We start from the raw sequence: 7,715 nt of genomic DNA on the forward strand, positions 1-7,715 counted from the left end.
ACGAATTTTTTGTTCAAAAGTTATGAGCCATTCAAATGATATAAAAAAATGAAATGAAAGTCTTAAGTTTGAGAGAGGAAATATTGTGTGCATCAAAGCTGCGGTGCCGCACCACCCCTGGCCAATGCCAAGCAGCTCGTCTGCTCCGCAATCACCGAAACGGCAACTGCGAAAGGCCGGGTGCGCAAAGGCTACCCAGCTCCGTCCAACGACCGGTCTCGTCGTCCTACTCCTAGCAGCATCCTGCTTGCTAGCTGTGCCGCTGCAAGCCACGACAGAAATCCACCAAAGAGAAGAGAGAGCTCAACAATTCAAACTCGCACCAACCCATCATTCCGCCTCTCCTCGTGAGAGAGAGGGAGAAAAACACGGGGCAGAAGTGGCCTTAAACCCCTGGAAAGCAGGCGGCTAAAACCCCTCCCTCCCACACATTATTTCGCATCCTTGACGGGCATTTGCATCAGTCCACTCCACCCTTCCCCGCTTGCTTTCGCTCGCTCCGCTCTCCTGCCACCAAAATGGCTCCGCCGTCGTGGATCATCCTGGGCGCCGAGACGCGCGTGTCGGAGCAGCAGGACGCGGACCTCTCCCTTGACCTCGCCGCGCCGCCGCGCGTCTCCGTCCTCACCGTGCCACGGCGCGTGTCCCCCGTCCAGGCCGACCCCACCAGCACCGCCTGCCCCTGGGTGGTCACCGCCGACCCTGCCTCCGGCCTCCTCCTCCTCCGCGCCCCGCCACCCCCTCCCACTCACTCTCCAACTCCCCCGCCGACCTTCCGCAACGGCGTGCTGGTCCCCGCTGTTGGCTACATCACGCGCCACCCGCCGACCTACTTCGTCTGCGACGTCGCCTCCGCCACCGCCTTCCGCCTCCCGCAACCCGGCCGCGACCCTAGCGGGCTACCTACGGAGATCAACGCGCTGAACCTCGGCGTCGTCGCTGCGCCCGGAGCCGGAGGCGGCGCCCAGCGCTACATGGTCGTCGAGTTCCGCTACATGTTTGCAGACGAGCACGCCACGCTCCTCTGCTTCTCGTCCGACACCGGCGAGTGGGTGTGGAAGCCGGTGCACAACCCCCTGGGGCGCTGGATTTGGGGCAGAGACGGCGTCGTCGCCCACGACGGCAAGCTCTGGTGGGTGGATCTCGCCGGGGGCTCATCTTCTGCGACCCTTTCGCGGATGCGCCGGTGCTGGACATCGTCCCGCTCCCGGAAAGCGACCGCCATCTGCCTCGTGCCTCGTGCGCCCACTGCGCCGGGAGAGCGGTGGCCCACCGCCGGTTCGTGCAGGTGAGCGCTCGCAAGTTCCGGTGCGTGGAGTGGAGCTCTCGCAGCAACGACGAGGCTCCCATGACGGTCAGCATGTGGACGCTGAGTGATCCGGAGGCCAAGGAGTGGGTGCTGGAGTACAAGGTGAGCTTTCAGGAGATCTGGGCCGACGACAGCTACACGGCTGCCGGCCTGACGGAGAAGAACCCCACGTTCGCGCTCGTCCACCCCATGAATCCGGACGTGCTCTACTTCTTCCTGGAGGAGCACCTCTTCGGCGTGGACCTGCGCGCCAAGAGGGTTGTGGAGTGCGGTGTGTACGAGATGGTGGTGCCACCGTCAGGGAAGCCCCCCAACTGTTTCTCCGTCCACGCATTGGAGCTGCCGATCGCGCTTTCCCCAGGTAACCACCCGCCACACCTTCCATGGTTTCTACCCTCTATGCTGTTGAACACTGCACGTTACTGGCACTGGAATAAGCTATATCAAATTTCAGTTGCTCCCCCGTCTTACTATAGGTTTTGGACTAACTTCGCTAAATTCTATCAAAGTCGATCTGTGGGACTAGTATTCACATGTGCTAAGTTGCTGTGTTGTTGCTCATGTATGATTATGATGCAGTCCTTAATCTGAACTAAGAATAATTCTACAGCTCATCCTTCTATAGTACTCCCTCCGTACCATAATATGAGTGTTTTCTAGTGCCAAAAACGCTCTTATATGCGCCAAAAACGCTCTTATATTATGGGACGGAGAGAGTAGTTATTTGCTTGTATTTTTCTATTTTGTTTTCTTTATGGCAGGCAAATATCTTGTTCATCTGTTTAAATTAGTTGGTACTAGATAGCACAGTTTATGCTTATTCGGCTCCTATCCTCTGTTTTCTTCCAATTGAAATTTTTCTGAGAAAGAGATATATTACTTGTATTCATCTATGATTGATTTTTTAGTAAGCAAGCAAGATTGCCTGCATATGCCTAAAAAGAGAGAGAAAATACCTTTGTTTATTGTCTACATTATTATTACGTAAAACTCCCAAAATATTCACTGTTATCTGTTTTGCAAACAAGATTTAATTAAAGTTACCTCAATCTGCATTGGCACACACGTCCAGCAGCATGGACATTTTGCAACAGATCTGGAAGTTGAATATGCACTCTTGTATAACTCTGTTTTTGAATTGGATGATGCATAGTAAATGACAATAGTATATAGCTCATATGGTTTAGGTTGATCCATTAAGAAGAGGTTTAGGCGTTTGTTCTTTAGGGTCCCAATCTTATAGGCTGTCAAGTTTCAGTATTCCAGGTACTGCTTGTAGTGGTCACAATGTATATTCTCTTGATTGGTTGTTATCAATTTGGATAGTGGTGGACTGTAAATGTCTGTCTTTCTTATGGCACTGTAACTATGTCATTTATCTTGTTCATCTATACGCCCAGTTGGTCTTTGCATGTACTGAATAGTGCTGCCAGTTAATTTCAAACAAACAGGTTTTCCGGAGCATGGGTCACCATGCCATCAAAGATTTGGCAAAGGGACACATGGATTGAATCCTTATGTGCTTTGGTTTTCATTTTTCTATGCAGCTATTATGTTTCAAACTAGATATGAAAAGCATTTATATATTTCAAAATTAGTTATTTTAACCATCCACGCCAGTTAAGTTACTGGCAATATCCATATATTGGTGACAATCCCAACAATGGTTATGCGGATCAAATACTTGTTAGTTTTGACTGTGTGCCAGTTGCTGTTTATGCAGGTTCACTTCCATCTGATGTTGGCAGCGGTTCCAACGGCGTGGAGTCTACCCCATGGGCGTCATCCGTTTCCCTGGTGAGGTTCCATCAGAGATTTGTTATTCATGTCGATCACCACACGGATATGTTTCTTCCACAGCAAGGATGATGACAGTGAATTTCTGCTGTGTTCTCCATTCAGGAGGAAGCGCTGAGTCGTCAGATCGAGTTTGAGGGGGAGGAGGGATCTTGAGACAGCACTTATCTGACATGGTCGGCAAGGCAATGGGTCTCCGTGGAGAGATAACTTATATGTTAGTCTCCAGGCCCTCAAGATGGTCTTGTCCTTTTCATTTTGGTTGCGGCCTCTTAAGTTCTATCTACGTACCCTTGCTAATTTAGTAGTAGTTGTAGTTTCCAACAAGATGCATGCACTCTAATTATCTTTGTTGTGTAATGAATCTATGGTACGTTTTAGTAGCTCGATCTCCCTCGCTGCAGGATGACTTCTGATTATATCCTGTAAGGAAGATGCCCGAATGTGATTCTGAATGATTAGAGAACTTTTAAGATGATCCCAAACGACTCTGGATCGTCTGTTTATTTTGATCTAATGGTTAGGGTGATCTGGATGGTAAGAGGTAATTACAATTGACCTTCTCAAGGCTATTAATGGGGTCCGGCTCATATGCAGGGCTCCCTGCAGGATTTATCGTGCGGAGCCAATAAGCTAGTGCCACGTATTCTTGCGGGCCTCGTGTTCCTTCTCTTTGTAATAACTGAATAATGCACGTACTGCTCGCATTTTCTTCTCCTTGTAGACGATGTCTGTTCTTCACTGTTGCGCCCAGCCACCATGCCTGAAAGACCTTGCATGTGTGATGTGTCCGGCTTGCGAGATCAATTGATGCCTCCTAGCCAAAGAAGTTGTGCAGAAGCATTATAAATCGGGAGCTTAGAACTCTTATTTTTTGAGACCGGTGGAGCGCCGCCGTGTGTTGGTCTCCTGCTCCGGCGAGTTCTCACCCCTCCCCCAACACTATCGAAATCAGCTACCCGAGACCAGCGCGGGCGCCGGATCAGCGACTGCGAGCACTCCGTCGGATGCGTCCGTTTGCCACGGCGTCCCCATGATGGAGATTGAGAATCGCAGGGGATGAGCTCGGAGGCGCACCAGCGGCAGCACAACACGGTGCTCATCCCGCAGGCGGCGCAGGGCCACGTCATGCTGATGCTACACCTCACCAAGGCGATGCACGCCAAGGGCTTCCGCGTCAACTCCGAGTACGACCGCCGCCGACCGCATGCTCCACTCCTGCAACCCGGAATCGCTCAGCGGCGGCGCCAGATTCCGCATGGCCTGTCGCCAGTGGACGGCCACGGAGACGACGTCATGCAGGACATCGTCGTGCTGTGCGTATCCACCACCAAGGACAACGCCACTCCTTTCAAGGAGCTTGTGGCCAGGCTCAACAGCAACACTCTGGTGAGCTGACGGTGTCATGAGCCTTGCGCTGAGGTTCGCCAAGGAGATGGGCGTTCCGGCCTTGGTGTTCTGGACTTCGAGCGTGGGAAGAAACATGAGGCCCACAAGAATACGTGGCGCTAGCTTATTGGCCCTGCATGATAAATCCTGCAGTGAGCCCTGCATATGAGCCGGACCCCTCAGGGCCAATAAGCTAGCACCACGTATTCTTGCCGGCCCCGTGTTCCTTCTCCTCGTAATAACTGAATAACACACGTACTGCTCGCATTTTCTTCCCCTTGTAGACGGTGTCTCTTCTTCACTTCTGCGCCCAGCCACCATGCCTGAAAGACCTTGCATGTGTGATGTGTCCGGCTTGCGAGATCAATTGACGCCTGCTAGCCAAAGAAATTGTGCAGAAGCACTATAAATCGGGAGATTAGAACTCTTATTTTTTTGAGACCGGTGGAGCGCCGCCGTGTGTTGGTCTCCTGCTCCGACGAGTTCTCACCCCTCCCCCAACACTATCGAAATCTGCTACCCGAAACCAGCGCGGGCGCCGGATCAGCAACTGCGAGCACTCCGTCGGATGCGTCTGTTTGCCACGATGCCCCAATGATGGAGATTGAGAATCGCAGGGGATGAGCTCGGAGGCGCACCAGCGGCAGCCCAACGCGGTGCTCATCCCGCAGGCGGCGCAGGGCCACGTCACGCTGATGCTGCACCTCACCAAGGCGCTGCACGCCAAGGGCTTCCGCGTCAACTCCGAGTGCAACCACCGCCGACCGCATGCTCCACTCTTGCAGCCCAGTATCGCTCGACGGCGGCGCCAGATTCCGCACGGCCTGTCGCCAGCGGACGGCCACGGAGACGACGTCACGCAGGACATCGCCGTGCTGTGTGTATTTGTTGGGGAACGCAATAATTTCAAAAATCTTCCTACGCACACGCAAGATCCATCTAGGTGATGCATAGCAACAAGAAGGGAGAGTGTTGTCCACGTACCCTCGTAGACCGCAAGCGGAAGCGTTATGAGAACGCAGTTGATGTAGTCGTACGTCTTCACGATCCGACCGATCCTAACACCGAAGGCACGCCACCTCCGTGATCTGCACACGTTTAGCTCGGTGACGTCCCACGAACTCTAGATCCAGCTGAGGTCGACGGAGAGTTTCGTTAGCACGACGGCGTGATGATGGTGATGATGAAGTTACCGATGCAGGGCTTCGCCTAAGCTCTACAACGATATGACCGAGGTGGAAATCTGTAGAGGGGAGCACTGCACACGGCTAAACAATCAACTTGTGTGTCTATGGGGTGCCCCCTGGCCACGTATATAAAGGAGGGGAGGGAAGAGGTGGCCGGCCCTAAGGGGGCGCGCCAGCTGTGGGGCATCCTGAAGGAAATATGCCCTAGAGGCAATAATAAAATTGTTATTTATATTTCCTTATATCATGATAAATGTTTATTATTCATGCTAGAATTGTATTAACCAGAAACTTAGTACATGTGTGAATACATAGACAAACAGAGTGTCACTAGTTTGCCTTTACTTGACTAGCTCGTTGAATCAATGATGGTTGTGTTTCCTAACCATAGACATGAGTTGTCATTTGATTAACGAGATCACATCATTAGAGAATGATGTGATTGACTTGACCCATCTGTTAGCTTAGCACAATGATCGTTTAGTTTGTTGTTATTGCTTTCTCCATAACTTATACATGTTCCTATGACTTTGAGATCATGCAACTCACGAATACCGGAGAAACACTTTGTGTGCTACCAAATGTCACAATATAACTGGGTGATTATAAAGGTGCTCTACAGGTGTCTCCGATGGTGTTTGTTGAGTTGGCATAGATCGAGATTAGGATTTGTCACTTTGATTGTCGGAGAGGTATCTCTGGGCCCTCTCGGTAATGTACATCACTATAAGCCTTGCAAGCAATGTAGCTAATGAGTTAGTTACGGGATGTGGCATTACGGAACGAGTAAAGAGACTTTCCGATAACGAGATTGAACTAGGTATTAAGATACCGACGATCAAATCTCGGGCAAGTAACATACTGATGACAAAGGGAACAACGTATATCGTTATGTTGTTTGACCGATAAAGATCTTCGTAGAATATGTAGGAACCAATATGAGCATCCAGGTTCCGCTATTGGTTATTGACCGGAGACGTGTCTCGGTCATGTCTACATAGTTCTCGAACCCGTAGGGTCCGCAGGCTTAACATTTGGTGACGATCGGTATTATGAGTTTATGTGTTTTGATGTACCGAATGTAGTTCGGAGTCCCGGATGTGATCACGGACATGACGAGGAGTCTCGAAATGGTCGAGACATAAAGATTGATATATTGGACGGCTATATTCGGACACCGGAAGTGTTCTGGATGATTTCGGAGAAAACCGGAGTACCGGGGGGTTACCGGAACCCCCCGGGAGAACTAATGGGCCACATGGGCCTTACTGGAGAGAGAGAGAGAGAGAGAGAGAGAGAGAGGGGGACGGCCAGGGCAGGCCGCGCGCCCTCCCTCTCTGGTCTGAATTGGACTAGGGAAGGGGGGCGACGCCCCCCTTTCCTTCTCCCTCTCCTCCTTCCTTTTCCCCTCCTACTAGGAGTAGGAAAGGGGAGTCCTACTCCTACTAGGAGGAGGAGGACTCCTCTGCTGGCGCGCCCCAAGGGCCGGCCGGCCTTCCCCCTTGCTCCTTTAAATACAGGGGCAGGGGGCACCCTAGAACACACAAGTTGATTGTTTCCAGCCGTGTGCGGTGCCCCCCTTCACCATAACGTAGCGACGCTTAGGCGAAGCCCTGTTCCGGTAGCATCATCATCACCATCATCACGCCGTCGTGCTGACGAAGCTCTCCCTCAATGGTCTACTGGATTGTGAGTTCATGGGACGTCACCGAGCCGAACGTGTGCAGATCGCGGAGGTGCCGTACCTTCAGTGCTAGGATCGGTCGATCGTGAAGACGTACGACTACATCAACTGCATTGTCATAATGCTTCCTCTTACGGTCTACGATGGTACATGGACAACACTCTTCCCTCTCATTGTTATGCATCACCATGATCTTGTGTGTGCGTATGAATTTTTTTGAAATTACTGCGTTCCCCAACAATGGCATCAGAGCCAGGTTTATGCGTAGATGTTATATGCACGAGTAGAACACAAAGGAGTTGTGAGCGTGGGCATATACTTATTGCTTGCCATCACTAGTTGATTCTTG

The 7,715-nt window shown here is 51.4% G+C and overlaps 1 pseudogene; it reads left to right on the plus strand.

The window, feature by feature from the left end:
- Positions 1–436: 436 nt before the first annotated feature.
- On the plus strand, positions 437–3,591 carry LOC123058198 (uncharacterized; annotated as a pseudogene).
- Positions 3,592–7,715: the final 4,124 nt, after the last annotated feature.

Source organism: Triticum aestivum, chromosome 3A (genome assembly GCF_018294505.1).
Source record: "Triticum aestivum cultivar Chinese Spring chromosome 3A, IWGSC CS RefSeq v2.1, whole genome shotgun sequence".
Lineage (NCBI taxonomy): Eukaryota > Viridiplantae > Streptophyta > Magnoliopsida > Poales > Poaceae > Triticum > Triticum aestivum.